The following is a 16,661-nucleotide window of genomic DNA, read 5'->3' as shown; positions in this document are numbered from 1 at the left end:
TGTTTTCTGTTCAGTACTAATTTCTGAATTTCAACAAACTAGATACTCCAAGTGATTTATTTTTATTAGTTTTGTCTCTTCTTATTTGTTTACCTCCTTTAACCAGCTTACAATTGTCATTAGGAAGAAACCACAGAGCAGGTCAACATTTCCCTAGGAATTAGCACATTGAATAGACTGTTGATTGATCTACATCACAGCTGACAGTGTGCTGCTAAGCTTCCTGCCACTGTGGAAGAAATATCTCCCATCCCTTTTCTCAAAGATATTGCTTTAGGAGTTGGTAAAATCTCGTTATTCATTTTCAAAAGACCTTTCTATCTTGGCTTGCTCCCTTAGTTCTCAAAATATCTTGTTTATTGAGTCCCCATGCCCACTGCCACACACCAGAGTTTGTTACAGCATAAGTGCTCAGGTTCCTTCTTCCTGCATGCAAAATCATTATAGCATGCACACATAACATTTGTTTAAACTTTTTTCCCCAATTGTGTGACTTTAAGTGGCAGTTCTCACCCAGAGCCTTTCACTTAGTTTATGTATCTAGAACAAGAATGATTTGATTTTTTTTCTTATGTACAGGAATAATGATAGAATTGATAGATTCAGACTGCTGGAAAGCTCTGAGTTGAATATTGGCTGACCAGCTCTACATCTCCTCTCATTTTATCTAACATGGACATCTCAGAGTTTCTGGAATTCTTGTGGGTTGGGTGGGAATTCTGAAGTGAGAAGGGAACATCTGAATCACATTCTAGTCTTGTCTCAGAGCCCTACATGTAAGTTCCACCATTTTTCCTTGTTGGTTCAGTGACCTGCAGAAACATCAGAGGATGATAGGTGGATACTGCACCCTAGGTTTCCCGGATAAGAGAGTTCTAGAAGAACACTGGGGAATATAATGGTTGTGGCTGTTATTGTAGAGTACCATCTGTCACAAGTTCTATCTATTTTTTTCAGGCACCCAACTTTTCAAGAGGCAAAGCAAGCTGGTGTAAGAAGGTTGGAATTAAGGATGGGATTGGTCTGGGGCTCCATGTGTGGAGGAATCGGGCCCCTCCTGGTACGGTGTTGTGGCCTCTAGGAAGTAGGATTTTACATGTTTGTAAAACTCCCCCATGCCTTCTGTCCATCATAGTTGCTCTTTGGACTTTTTTTTAAGGAACAACAAGAAGTATTAGCTGAAAACAGATGTCACACTGCAGCAATTTATATAAAGATACTCAAGAAAATCAGGAATAGTATCTTATCCCAACAGAGGTGGAGAGAGAAGTGTTCTGAAACCAACAGTAAAGAATCACAATGTCTGACCATGAGGGAGGATGAGCAAGACAGACAGACAGACAGACAGCAAGAGGACATGACCAATGAGTAAGGATCATCTGTATCAATACTGTAGGGTCAGTGTCCAGCAGAGAAGCAATGACTGAAGCCAGAACTCCCTCCTTCTGCATCCCCCCAAAAGTTTTTTTCCATGCTTCCAGAGAGGGAGAATATTAGGGGAATGACCAGAGGGCTCAGAACTCCATTCCACTGTGACTTAGAAAGGAAGAGAAGGCAAGACCACAGGAGAAAAACAGGTAATATGTATAAATATAGACAGCTAGTTCTAGAAATAGGGATCAGCCCATACCTGCTGTGGGGTTGATTGTGAAAGCATGGTAAGAGCATAGGGAAACTCCCATCATAAAGATGGAGGTCTGAATACATACCCTACCTGTCAGTCTCTCCCTTTCAGGGGTCGAGCATGGAGGGAAAAACTTCCCTGACTCAGTTTCCCCTTGTCAGTCTCCCAAGCATCACAAGAACCTACACCTCCTAACACTTAACTCTTCTCCTTTTTATAAACAAAATAGTTTGTCTGCTTAAAGGTCACTATAGTTCACCTGCTTTTGATCACACATACTCCATTCTACCTTGACCAAAAGGTCCTTATTTCTATTTCCTTAACCCCCTCCTCCACTTTGGTCTAACTCTTCTATCTTATCTCTCTGCCTTCAAGGCTCTTTTCTGTCCGCTTCTCTCTTGCAACTAATCACTCCGGAACTCCCCTTTACCACTATCAATTCTCTTAATTTCTTAGAACTTTCACCATGAAGGTTCTGACCTTCAAAACCCATCACTATCGCCATATGTGAAAAATGTCCTTTGTTCCCTTCTGCTACTTAAACCCTGCCTTCTGTACAATAAAATAGATCATTTGTAACTGAATGCTCTCCTAGTCTTTTCCTGTTCTTATCCACTAGAGTTAACACGAGAGGCCAGTAACAAGGCTTACCTCTGCTGTGAGCCCCCCCACCCCATGCAACTACCAGCAACCTGTGAGCTTGGCAGAACTACTGATGTTTCCAGTGGAGGGAATGGAGACTCAGAACTCTAGTGGTGGGAATGGGGTGGCACTATATACTATTACATAACTTACTAAGTGAATATTAAGTTATTAATAAAATTTTTAAAAAATAAAGGAAAAAAATAGGGCAATGCATAGACAAAGATATAGATAGATATTTATAGAATCAGACCATGTCTGTGACCTTGGGAGAAACACTGCTGTTTTCAGTTGAGGGAATGGGGACATAAAACTCTGCTGGTGGAAATGATTTTAAATTGTACCCCTGATATCTTGTGGCTTTGTAATCACTATTGAATGATAAATGAAAATAAATTTTAAAAATGTATGATACAAAGTTCTTTGTGTCAGGGGTGAAGAAATTGAGCTTCTCATGATCTGATTAACATCAATCAGCCAGAAATCAGGAAACCAGGCCCCTAAACCATACAAAATTGTCCTTGAATTCTCTGAGGGAAAGTTATTCCCACTCCCGAGAACCTGAGTGCAGACACCAGCACAACTTAGTCAGGCTGGTCTCAGGGAAGAGACCTCACTGCACTCCTTTCTTCCTCCTTTCCATAAACACTCACTGACTAGCTGGCACTTGCCCAAATACTGTCCTCTACATCCTAGTGGAATGAAGACTGGGGGGTATTAGTGATGGTTTGTGCTGCTGGTCACTTTGTTTATATTTATAAACTGGAGAGAGAGAGAGGGAGAAATTTTTATAGAGGAATGAAAAGAATCCACCAGTTCCTTTCCAGCCCCTAACCTAGACAGGGCATTCACATTTGTTATTTGCAATGCCCCTGCATCTATTAAAACCCAAGGTAGATATCTAGGTGCATATGCTAAGACTCAGACAGACTTAATAATCTTCTTACTAATGCAGTCAATGCAAGTGGCAGATGCCAGTGGCAAGGTTTAGGTCAAAACTATCTGGCTGGAAACTGACTTGGTGGCTGGAGTAGGGCTGGTGGCATCTCCAAAGCTGCTTTGAAAAATTACCTCTGCAAAAATTACAGGAGTCACAGCCCCTTGAACACACCTAAAAATAGATGCCCTCCCTTCCCACTCAAAGACATTTACTGTCATCTGCTCTGTCCCTGCCTTTGGGTTGCTGTTGATTCAACAGTTTGTCCTGCTGTATATCTCACTGCCTTTCAGCCACCAACTTGCAAATGCTACTATGATGCCAACCTGACTTCTCTGGGCAGACAACCTCACCCATGTGTCCTGGAACCCCAAAGCCCTGCTCCATTAGGGAAAGACAGAAACAGTCTGGGGGTGTAGATCCACCTGCTAACACCCATGTCCAGTGGAGAAATAATTACATAAGCCAAAACTTCCACCTTCTGCTCCCTATAAAGAATTTGGGTCCATGATCCCAGAGGGATAGAGAATAGGGAAGCTTCCAATGGAGGGGATGGGACATGAAACTCTAGTGGTGGGTACTATATTTAATTGTTTCTGTTATCTTACAATCTTATTAAGCATTATTAAATCACTAATGAAAAATAAAATAAATATATAAAAAAAGAAAAACTGCTTATGCAGGAGAAAGAGATTGAAAATAGTGTCTCTTCCGATAAGGGCACAATTGGAACTATTTTAAGACCTTACACTTTTATGCTTCAGTAGCTGTGGAGACTAGCCACAGCCATCGCGAGCATGGCTTACAGCTCTTCTGTGGATCTGGGATGATGCAGCTTGTCTGAGAGAAGCACAGGGAGTTTATTCACTGGTCTGTCTAGGTCTGTGGTCTCCACTGTCCTAAGATAAGTCAGTATTGGATGCTGCAGCTGTATGTCTCCATGCTGCGTTGTATGTCTCACCTCCTTAGTATGGGTTCATTTCCACGCTGCACCTGTGCCCTGGTTTGCTGTCCTCATTCTGCAGGTGCAAAATCTAAGAAAGTGAGAAGTTAAGCAGCCCTGGCTCTTCTCAGGCTGTGCAGTTAATTCTGCGAGGAGGAGGCATTTTTATGATTTAAGTTTATTTCTATTTAAAAATCCTGTCTTTCTTCTGCCCTACCTCAATTCAGCTGGGAAGAGCCCTCCTTGCACACCTCCTCCTGTCTGGAAGATGAGGTGTGCTTCCAGAGTAGATCTGTCCTTCCTTCAATAAAGGGTTTTATTGAACAAATTTCTTCTCTGTTAGCTTCTTGGAGGCTGGACCCCTCCCCCTCCTTTATGACTCAACATTTTTAGCCCATTTGCCCCTCCAGCCTCTCTTGGGGAGCCCAAGGCTGCAACAGCTCCAAGTACTATTTCAAAGGATCACTTCTTTCTTTCTTCTTATTTTTTTCTCTCCCACCATTGCTGTTATTTTTAACTGCACTTCTTTCTGACAGGAACTCTGTTTGTCCTGACTCGAGTCTGATGTCATGACTCACTGGGGAGATATAATATGCTGATTGCCAAACCAGGTTATTATTTTTTTCCCTTTCCTATGACTCATCCTCCTCACGATGTCTAAGTGACGATAAAAGTCAGTAAGATATAAGCACAGAAACTGTTTCTAATGGGTTGTTGTATTATGTTTGGGCCCACTTTATGTGCCTTAGCTGTAGGGGTAAAGAGTAGACAGAAAATTGCCTCTTAGAAAGAGCTCAAGCCCACAATGGTAAGTAGCCCACCGCCACAGGTGGACAGAGGCACTGCTGTGAAGCCTTTCTTAGTGCAAAGTCAACCTCTGGCCCCAGTTCAGAGAAGCCCAGGTCTTTAATGAGACATTACTAATGCTCCCCCATCATGAGCATCAAAAGGGCAAAGAGTCATGAAAAACTTCTGGGTTGTAGAGTGTTTCTAATCAAGGAAGCCTGCAAGCTCACACCCTCTCACTCTGCACAATGAAGTCAGCTCCTATGCAAATGAGAACCTGGGTCACAGGTATTCACAGGAGCTAAGAAAATGCAAAGGGGTAGAGAAAAGGTTTTCTTTTCCTTTCATTTCATTTTTCTTTTCTTTCTTTTTCTTTTTTCTTTATGCCTCCAGGGTTATAGCTGGTGCTCAGTGCATGTACTACATGTCCACTGCTCTTGGCAGCCATTTTTTTTCATTTTATTGAAAAATTGAAAGGAGATGAGGAGATAGAGAAAGAGAGAGACAGAGAGGCACCTGCAGACCTGCTTCACCACTTGTGAAGCTTCCCCTCTGTGAGTGGGGGGCAGGTTCTTGCTTACGGTGACATGTGCACTTCACTGGGTATCCACTTAATGATCTGAATAAGGAGTCAGGATACTGTGTTGGGATGGGAAGATCTCATGTCATGCAAAGCCCTGAGACAGTGGTCTCTTCACAGAAGTTTCCAGCCATGAAGAGCTCACTGCGTGCCCAGTTATGGAGCCATCTGCCATTTTCAGACTAATGGCTGAATGCTTCCTCTGCCTGCCTGTCTCTGAGCTGTTTTGCAACAACAAGCTGGCAACCTTCTCCACAGCCACACTGACTGTTACCCTGGCCCCCAGAGCTTGCCTGATGCACTTCCTTCAGCCCAGAAGGGAGACTGAGCAGATTCCTGAGCTACTGAGGACACAGGCTTCTGGCCTCTCAGCGCTGGCCTAGGCCATTTTCAGGTGGCATGGAACACATGCACTCAACCAGGTACTCTACTGCCCGGCCCCTTTCAGGTGACGTGCTTTGTGAAGGTCTCCACCTGGAAGTCTCCTGAAAGCCTAGGACAAGTAGTTACTGCAGGAGGAGCTGGAAGGCCCACAGTCCCCCTCCAATTTCATGGCTCTCTTGTTGTAATTGTTCAGACTGCTACCCACTTATTCCATGTGGAAACCTGAATCCCTGGTGTGACTTTATTTTTTTTTAAATAATTTATTTCTTTATTGGGGAATTAATGCTTTACTTTCAACAGTAAATACAATAGTTTGTACATGCATAACATTCCCCAGATTCCCATTTAACAATACAACCCCCACTATTTCATTCATCATTTTTCATGGACCTATATTCTCCCCACCCACCCACCCACCCCAGAGTCTTTTACTTTGGTGTAATACTCCAATTCCATTTCAGGTTCGACTTGTGTTTTCTTTTCTAATCTTGTTTTTCAACTTCGGCCTGAGAGTGAGATCATCCCATATTCATCCTTCTGTTTCTGACTTATTTCACTCAACATGATTTTTTCAAGGTCCATCCAAGATTGGCTGAAAACGGTGAAGTCACCATTTTTTACAGCTGAGTAGTATTCCAGTCTGTATATATACCACAACTTGCTCAGCCACTCATCTGGGTTGCTTCCAGGTTTTGGCTATTACAAATTGTGCTGCCAAGAACATATGTGTACACAGATCTTTTTGGATGGATGTGTTGGGTTCCTTAGGTTATATCCCCAGGAGGGGAATTGCAGGGTCATATGGTAGGTCCATTTCTAGCCTTCTGAGAGTTCTCCAGACTGTTCTCCACAGAGGTTGGACCAATTGACATTCCCACCAGCAGTGCAGGAGGGTTCCTTTGACCCCACACCCTCTCCAGCATTTGCTGCTGTTCCTGGTGTGACTTTAGCTGCATGCAAAGTCTCTAAGAAAGTAAGGAGGGTTACAAGAGGTCACAAGGGCTTCATCTGACCCAAGGACATATAACTGGTGCCCTGATGAAGAGAGAGAAAGAGGCCAAGGATGCATGTGCATTCAGCTCAAACCAGGAGAGCTGGATATTGGGGAGACAAGATGACCGGTGGCCATAAAGACTGTGGGTCCACACTCACAGTGGGGGAGATGATCTCTGAACCCCAATTCCACCAGGATCCGAAAATAGAAGAAAAAGGCAAGAACATGCAGAAGTAGTCATAGGTGTGGTGTGACTTAGAAGGGAAGAGGAGTCAGGTGGTAGCACAGCGGGTTAAGCTCATGAGACATGAAGCGCAAGGACCAGCATAAGGATCCCAGTTTGAGCCCCCGGCTCCCCACCTGCAGGGGAGTCGCTTCACAAGTGGTGAAGCAGGTCTGCAGGTGTCTGTCTTTCTCTCCCCCTCTCTGTCTTCCCCTCCTCTCTCCATTTCTCTCTGTCCTATCCAACAACATCAATAATAATAATAATAATAAAGACAACAACAAAACAATAAGGGCAACAAAAGGAAATAAACAAATAAATATTTAAAAAAAGAAGGGGGCAGTCAGGCGATAGTACGGTGGGTTAAGCGTATGTGGCGCAAAGCTCAAGGACTGGCTTAAGGATCCCAGTTCGAGCCCCTGGCTCCCCACCTACAGGGGAGTCACTTCACAAGTGGTGAAGCAGATCTGCAGGTGTCTTTCCTTCTCTCCTCCTCTCTGTCTTCCTCTCCTGTCTCCATTTCTCGCTATCCTATCCAACAATAATGACATCAATAACAACAATAATAACTATAACAAAACAACAAGGGCAACAAAAAGGAGTAAGTAAATAAATATTAAAAAAAGAAGGGAAGAGAAGGCAGGAGCATAGAAAAAATAGGCAAAAATATATATGAATATAGACAGGTGGTTATAGAAATAATATTCATCCCATATCTGTGACCTTGGGAGAACCACTGCCGTTTCCAATGGAGGGAATGGTGTGGAAGTATATTCCTCTTATCTCATAATTCTTTTCTATTAATATTAAATCACTAATAAAAAAAAAGCAAAAAAAAATGAGAGGGAAAGGGAGACAGAGAAGGAGAGAGACACCCACAGACCTGCTTCGCCACTGATGAAGCTTGTCCCTGCATCTGGAGAGCAGGGGCTCGAACCTGGGTCCTTGCATGAGGTAGTTTGTACAACTGGAAGGGCCTCTACCTATCCCCGACCTAGTCAATCCCTACTCAAATGTCACCAGTAAAATGAATCAATTGAAAAATGAAATAAAGTTAATTAAAATGCTAAACATAAAAAGATTACAGTTGGACAAGAAGGGAAGGTGTGAATTACTAGTGGTGGTGGTTATGAGTTCTCATGGAATGTGGATAGGTGAGGGGCTTCTGGAAGGTTGAGGAGTAGACCGGCTATTCCTGGGTCGTAGTTAGTAGGAATGTGGATACAGGTCAGGGTTCCCGGTGATGATGGCAGGCACTGTGGCAAATGTGTTTGTAGCTGACCTACTGGCATACTTAACACCTGCCCTCCGGACAGTGAGCCTAATCTCCTCCTGAGAATCATCTCAATACCTGACCAGGTCACGGCTGCTTGTCTGTCCAGCAATGTGATTGGAGTGCTGGTAGCAGTCCTGGGTAAAGCCGATTCCTTCCTGTCTGTTCCCTCTCCCATAACAAAGCTTTGGAGGAATGTATTGTAAGCTGCATTAACATTGCTGTTCACTGACTCCCTAACATCCCCATGCCCGGCTAATAAAGTCACAGTGAAGAGAACTGTGCAGCAGTCTAAGATCCTGCACCCAGTAGACCATAGAACATGGACTTCATCTCAGACCTTTGACTGCAAAGCTCTCCTAAACTGTGTGTTCTCCTGGGGCTAGGCATGGCTGGGGGGTGTGCACAGTTAAGTGTAAGTGCAAGGACCAAGGTTTGAGGTTAGCAAGTGTTCACCTTTCTCTCTGTCTCTTTCCTCTCTCAATTTTTCTCTGTAGTATCTAATGAAAATTAGAAAGAAAAGGAAAATCAGGAAAAATAGTTGCCAGAAGTCAAAGATTCATAGTGCAGGCACTGAGCCTCAGCAATAACCCCGGTGGCAAAAAAGAAAAAAATATTCCTTCTTGCAAATATTAGTTTATTACCAAGAAATAAAAGCAATGAAATGTTCTTTCTAAATTATTTTTAATATTTATTTATTTTCCCTTTTGTTGTCCTTCTTATTTTTGTTGTTGTTGTAGCTATTATTGTTGTTGTTATTGATGCCATACTTGTTAGGACAGAGAGAAATGGAGAGATGAGGGAAAGACAGAGAGGGGGAGAGAAAGACAGATACATGCAGACTTGCTTCACCGCTTGTGAAGCTACTCCCCTGAAGGTGGGGAGCCAGGGCTCGAATCAGGATCCTTATGCCCGTCCTTGCACTTTGCGCCACGTGCACTTAACCCACTGTGCTACGGCTGGACTCCCCACAATGAAATGTTCTATGGAGATTTACTTTTCTGAATTAAGGAAATCTTCAACAATCTCTGGAAGAACTGATGCAGAAACATTTCCACTGTGGTGTCCTTGAGCATTTTCCTTCCTAACAGAGGTAAGTGGGCTATATTAAGGGAATGAATGTCTGCACACACCTTAAAGAATAACGTGCGCAAGGTGTTAAGCTCAACACCAGATATACAGCGACATGTAGTTGCTGGAAACACAAATGTTGACTATGTATAAATAATATCTTCTGTATATATGTGTGCACATGTAATATATATAATACTTGGAAGTTGGCTGGTGGCACTACGGGTTAAGTGCACCAGACGCCAAGTGCAAGGACCAGCATAAGGATCCCACCCGGTTTGAGCCCCTGGCTCCCCGCCTGCAGGGGAGTCGCTTCACAGGCAGTGAAGCAGGTCTGCAGGTGTCTATCTTTCTCTCTCCCTCTCTGTCTTTCCCTCCTCTCTCCATTTCTCTCTGTTCTATCTAACAAAGATGACATCAGAACAACAATAATAATAACTACAACAATAAAGAACAAGTGTAACAATCAAGGGAAAATTAATTAATACTAATTATCAAGTATATATTGATTTAACTTTATTCATTTCTTCTTTCAGCAAATATCACTGGAGAGTCACTATTCCATATTCTCTGGGTACTGGGATCAGAGTTAGAGCCTCCAAGGACAGATCTGACCTGTAAGCTCCGAGTGGAGTTATGAATGAATTGACTTTTGCTTTCAAAGTAGTGTTTTAAATATGAGCACAGCCAGTGGCTGTTGGTATGCTTCTAAAAACCCCTTCTGTTTCATTAGTTTAATCCCCCCTGCTTAACACTATTTACATAACCACTTGATTCTATTTACATAACCTCTTCTTCTTCTTCTTCTTCTTCTTCTTCTTCTTCTTCTTCTTCTTCTTCTTCTTCTTCTTCTTCTTCTTCTTCTAGCATTTGCCCTTCTTCCGTAGCCAGTCAACAGCTTCAGGTTGAGCCTGATGTAAAGTTTCAAGACCTCCTTTGAATCTGGAGAGGTGGCAGTCGTTGACTATGTGGGTCATAGTCTGTCTGTAGCCGCAGGGACAGTTCGGGTCATCTCTGGCTCCCCAGCGATGGAACATAGCGGTGCACTGGCCATGGCCTGTTCGATAGCGATTGAGGAGGGCCCAATCATAACGTGCTAGGTCAAAGCCGGGTTGACGCTTGCAGGGGTCTGTGCTGAGGTGTTTGTTCTTTACCTCAGCTGACTGCCAACTCTGTTTCCAAGAGTCTGGAACAGAGAAGTTCAGTGTAAGTGTAGGGGACCAAATTGGGTGACGAGACGTCAAGCGTTGGACAGGGTGGGCGAAGATATCCACGTATATTGGCAGGTCCGGTCGAGCACAGACGTGGGAAATGAACATAGATGATGCCGCATCCTGACAAATATCTGGCCGGGCGATGTTGCTAAGAACTGGCAGCCATGGAACCGGGGTGGAATGGATGGTTCCAGAAATTATCCTCATGGAGGAATATAATTTGGAATCGACCAAGTGGACATGGGGGCTACGGAACCATACTGGGGCACAGTATTCTGCAGTGGAATAGCATAATGCCAGAGATGATGATCCTAGTGTGGAAGCGCTCGCGCCCCATGAGGAGCTGGCCAGTCTTGCAATGATGTTATTCCTCACGCCCACCTTTGCTGCAGTTTTTATGAGATGTTTGTGAAATGACAGAGTGCGATCGAGAGTAACGCCAAGATAGACTGGCTGGGCTTCATGCCGGATTCTCGTACCACCAAGCTGCACATTAAGCTCACGCGAGGCCGAGGCATGGTGTAGATGGAAAACAGATGATACCGTTTTTGCAGTGCTAGGGATTAGTCACCAGTTTTTACAATAATCAGATATCAGAGACATGTCTTTCGTGAGTGTTTCCTCGAGGATGTTGAACTTGGATGCCACTGTTGCACAGCAGATGTCATCGGCGTAGATGAACTTCCTTGAAGAACATAACCTCTGTTAACAAGCACCACCCTCCCTCCAGGGCATTGGTGGTTCAGTGGTAGAATTCTCGCCTGCTCCACCCCCTCTCCTTGTCACACCCTGATTTTCACCAGTCACTTTTCTCTCCACCCTCTCTACGTCACATCCTGTTTACACCCTACTTGGCAAGTATATTATTTTAGTTTTTAGTTTTAGTTTAGTTTAGCTTAGCTTGGTATAGATTGCGTTGCTTCCTGCATGAATAAAGAGATACTGCGTACAGCTCAACCATGAGCCTCTGGTCATCCGTTACCCGCTGGTGAAGCCAGCCCAGCGAAAACAACAAGTGGCAACAATCTTGCTGTTTCCTATGGAAAGGAGAGGGGTGTATTTTACTCATTCCTATCACCTGCTGGATCTACTTCTTCTAATTACTGATAGTCCACCAAAGCTCTCAGTCTCACACCGTAGTGCTGCTGAAACACTTAATATTGTCAACTGCTTTTTGACATCACCATCACATTTCTTTTTATAGAAGATTCCACACAATTTAAACTCTTCTGGTGCAGTAACCATTCTTGAGAACACTGATTAGACAGCATTTTTTTTTTTTCTTACCAGAACACTGTTCAGCTCTGGTTTATGGTGGTGTGGGGTATTGAACCTGGGACTTTGCAGCCTCAAGCATGAGAGTCTTCTTGCATAACCATTATGCTATCTATCCTCTGCTAGACAGCATCTTTTAACCAACTTATTATAACATCATTGTTGCAGTGGTCTATACCACTATTGTGTTCAGTCAGTAAGAATAGAAACAGTAATTTTATTAATTCTTTTCAAAAATAGCTTTACTTATTTATTTTAGACAGAGACAATAAATTGAGAGAGAAGGTGGAAACAGAGAGGGAGAGAAGTAAGAGAGATAACTGCAGTACTGCTTCAGGGCTTGTGAAGCCTTTTCTCTGCAGGTGGGGACTGGGTGCTTCCACCTCGGTTCTTGAACTCTGTAATGTGTGCTCAACCAGGTGTACCACTGTCCAGCCCCATTTTAACAATTCTATGTCATCTGAGTCCCCCCCAAAAGGTAGGGTATTCTGATTATATATACTATTATCATATATAGTCTTGGAAGGCTAGACATTCTGTTTCAAATTAGTAGCTTATGAATTTTTCATGTTTGGCAGTTTGATGAGTTTTGCTTGGATTAACTCCTGGCTCTTCATATTTTAAGAATCATTCCCTCCATACTCTCCCCAGAATTCTGTGGCTATGGGACAAAATCATACTAAGAGTCAACCTCTAGTGTTTCACCTATGTGTCATGGACAGGATGAGTCAACACAGTGGATGGGATATTTCTAGAATCTGTTCCTACATCAAAATGCTTAACAATGACTCAGTTGTTCTTGAAGTGTCTGTGAAACATATAAATTCATTTCAATAAGCCCAAGCTAATTGTCATTAAAAATTCTCCCCAATTAGGTTGTCAAAATGCCTATAACCACTATAATGCTACCTGATTCCAGAGGAAGTTTTGCTGAGAAGATACAATGGAAAGAGAGAGAAACCTTACTAAACTGTGGCTAAGATGTTCTCCTTGGGTGTGTGGGAAGGGCCTATATGATTGCCTTGGGTAAGGCTTGTGCATATGAGGGCTCTGGAATTTTTTCATTGAATTCATAGAGAATAATCTGAATTTACATTTGGAGCCTCTGCAAAATGAAATATTAGTTAAGTGTTTGGGACATGGTGCAATGGATAAAGTACTGGATTCTCAGCATGAGGTCCAAAATTAAATCTCTAGCAGCATACTTACCAGAGTGATATCTAGTTCTTCCCTTCTCTCTCTATCTTCTTCATGAATAAATATATAAAATGTTATTTAAAAATAAACTAGTTGATATATCTTTAGTGTTATCCAAACACATTCAGTGGAATAACAAAGATATTATACTACTTCTGAGACTATGACTCAGGACTTGGACCTGTAAAAATAGGTCTCTGTGACCGTGCTTCATGGTCATGATCTGGTCAGAGAAATCACTGTTAGTTTTTTAAATAGAAATAACTAATTATTTAGATGCTATAATAAGAATGGAGACTAGAAATCATAGGTGCTAGAAAATCCCTAGGAAAGAAAAGGTTATTAGCCAGAGATGAAAATATTTCAACACCCTCAACTAGAGTCTACAAGTCTATACCTGCTATTAAGCTTTTGAAAACATGTGGTGAATCCTGAGTCACAAAGATAAGGAAATTTGGAGCAGGGCTTGAGGTAAGGGGGATAAAAAGGGCAGCTTCAAGGGTCCTTGGAATCTGAAGCCTCTTCAGACTTATGGACAGTCCCATTTGGTAACTTTCACAGTGTCAGAAGAACATACATACTCAAGCAAGAGACTTGCTACCCAGGAGCATGGGGAAGTATAGTTGGTGAGTTTTCTGCTTTAACACAGAGACAGCTGTGTTTCAATATCTTCAACCTAGGAGAAGGCCTAGAGATTCTGATTCTGTGGGGCTGGGTAGTGGTGCACATAGTACTAAGCTCAAAGACCCACATAAGTATCTGGGTTTGAGCCCCCCCAGATCCCTACCTGCACAGGAGACACTTCACAAGCAGTGAAGCAGGTCTACAGGTGTCTCTCCTCTCTCTCTCCCCTTCTTTTGTCCTGTCCAATAAAATTGAAAAAAAAAAGATTTTGATTCTGAAGATTTTCCTGTTGTCTTCACATGTCTCTCTGCAGCCTCTTTGTCAAAGCAACAGCAAAAGTTTGAACAAGTCCATCCGTTGCCTAGCAACTCACTTGTATGTTATCATGCTTGTCACTGCCAATGGCGGCATATCGTGTGGCTTCAGTGACAAAACTAGCAGGTTTTAGGGAACTATATATACACCTGTGATTCTCAGCCATTCTTTGTTAAAAATGTGCTGATTCTCATTATTTTGAGGAGCGGTCTTTATGCAGCTAAAGAGTGAGGCAGACATCTTTTTAAAAGCTAGTGCTCTTTGCTGACTGAAGCCAACATCCTCTAGAACTGCTCTTGTCTTGTTTTGAAAGTGAAGCAACCTCACACTTTAGACAGTCATGAGTGACCTACTTTATTTTTTCTTCCTTCCTCTTCTACTGCTCCTGCCTTTCTTTATCCTCTCCTTCATCTTTTGTGTGTGCCTTTTTTTTTTTTCTGTTGAGATTTGCCTTTATATATTCAGGTCTAGAGACTGAATCAGAGGCTCTGATGCTGCCACTCAGCTGACAGCCGCCCTATCAATTAGAAAAAGTCCAGTGAATTATTGACTAGGAGAAAGTCACACCTACAAAAAGAGAGGATAGATAAGCACAGAAAGAAACAGAGGAGAGAGAAAGCCTTTTTTTTTTTTTCTCATACCGTTTCCATGTTAAAAAGAAAAAGAAAAAACTGATTCAGTGACTTCCCATGCAAAGTTCAGTGGCTTCATAGAAATATCTTTACACCTTCTAGGGAGCTGTCATTTTAACATGTGGATAAAAAATATAGAGAAAAGTTCTTTAAGCCACAACTGAAGTGGCATTTGGCATCAAAGTCGGAAGCTTTTGCTTTGATGATCGGATGGTCTGAATGCATTTAGCACAAAGGATGCTTTCCTTTCTCCATCTACCAAAGTTAATCCAGTAAGAATAAATAATAAATAAATACAGTAAAAATACAGTAGTACTTAGTCCTATGTGAACTATTGCTCTTGAAAGAAACAATTGTGGCAACAAAGGAAACATGCAGATAATGTTTAGATTGGATTTAAGATAAGTGTCTTTTTAGCTGGGCCTGTTGAAAACAAAGACAATGAACAGTGCAGTCTATGTTCTTTTTCAGAGAATCAGATGGAAATACCCACTTGGTAGAGTAGCCATATGGCTTGACACACTGCCTTAGCTCAACAGCATGGCTTTCAGATTTTCTCATGGGGTACAGTTTGAAAGTGTTGTGACAGACTGTAGCAAGAGTAAGAATTCTTGTGTGATTGTTCATAGCTCTGTCTCTTCATATCTGGAGACTTATGGCCAGGCTGCAATCGGGCATGTGGAAGTATTTTGGGACTGAAATGAGAAAACATAAATGTAATGACACTAAAGTAGTATAATGTTTTAGAACCTCAGATGTTAAGAGGATCTTAGTGTCTATCAAGTTTTCCATGACTACGAGTCACATGTGAATTTCGTACCACACATGCCTGGGTGTGAGCGAGGTCACCATAGGAGGACAGAGACTCAGACTTGACAACTCAGAAACGTTGCCCTCTTCCATCTCTTGAGTCGTGCTTCTTGTTGAACCTGGATACGTATCCCAGGTATGTTAGGAGAAGGTCTGCTCTAGGGTTCATCCCAGCTGTTGACCTTCAACACTGTGTTGTTTCTATTGCTGCACTGGGTCTGGTCTGTCAGAAGGAGCGAGTCTTCAAGTGTTTCGCCACCTCTTTCCTGATGCCTGGTCTAAGATTCATTCTGCGGGGCAACCAAAGATTGACCTTTTCACTTCTCTTCATGTCTAGGGTGTATTTATCCTACCAAGTTTCTTCCTTCGGTGAGAAGACAAGCTTGGGTGGGCAGTAAGACGCTTGGAGGTACAGAGCCCACATCTGTGGGCTTTCTTCCCATCGACTTCTTTATTCCCTGCTGTTGAAGGGGTTCATTGAACCTATTCTGTAAATGCAAACTGAAAACATTACATGCCTTGATCTGCGTGTTTGATTCCCTGTGTCTCATCATATGTGGAAAGCCTAGCTGTAGTGAGGAGGTACCAGTGTCCTTGAGGGGATGACTGGGATGCATTGGATCGACCTTCTCATGATGCATCCCGTGAGTACCCATTCATTGGGGAAACTGACGATCCTTCCTAGCCGACTGAATCCGCATGGATCCCAGTCACTTTCAAAGCCAGCAACAAGCAGCTCCTGACAGCTTTCAACCTGACCTGTTGACTGGCTACGGAAGAAGGGCAAACGCTAGAAGAAGAAGGGGATGACTAGGTTAAGAGAATGGGACCTTCAGGAACCATGCAGGGGCATTATAAAATGAACATCATAGAGTCCTTGCTCCCTCTTCCAGCTATGTGAAGATGCCATCGGTCTGCAACAAAGAAGAAAAAGCTTCCACAGAATCCAGTTGTGCTAGCACCCTGCTCTCTTTAGGTTTCAAGAGTAATTTCTGTAGCTTTGAAGTCATTCCGTTTCTCCTGCTTTGGTTGGCTGCCACTGGAGCTGATGGAGCCATAAGAAAAGGCAACTCCTCAACTGCTTCTTTTCGTTTGCTTCAGAGAACCATGATAAATTCAGATCGCCTCAGAACTCTG

The sequence above is a fragment of the Erinaceus europaeus genome, chromosome 3, assembly GCF_950295315.1.
Source record: "Erinaceus europaeus chromosome 3, mEriEur2.1, whole genome shotgun sequence".
NCBI classification, from domain to species: Eukaryota; Metazoa; Chordata; class Mammalia; order Eulipotyphla; family Erinaceidae; genus Erinaceus; species Erinaceus europaeus.
The sequence above is the reverse complement of the archived record's forward strand: the minus strand, read 5'-3'. Positions refer to the sequence as shown.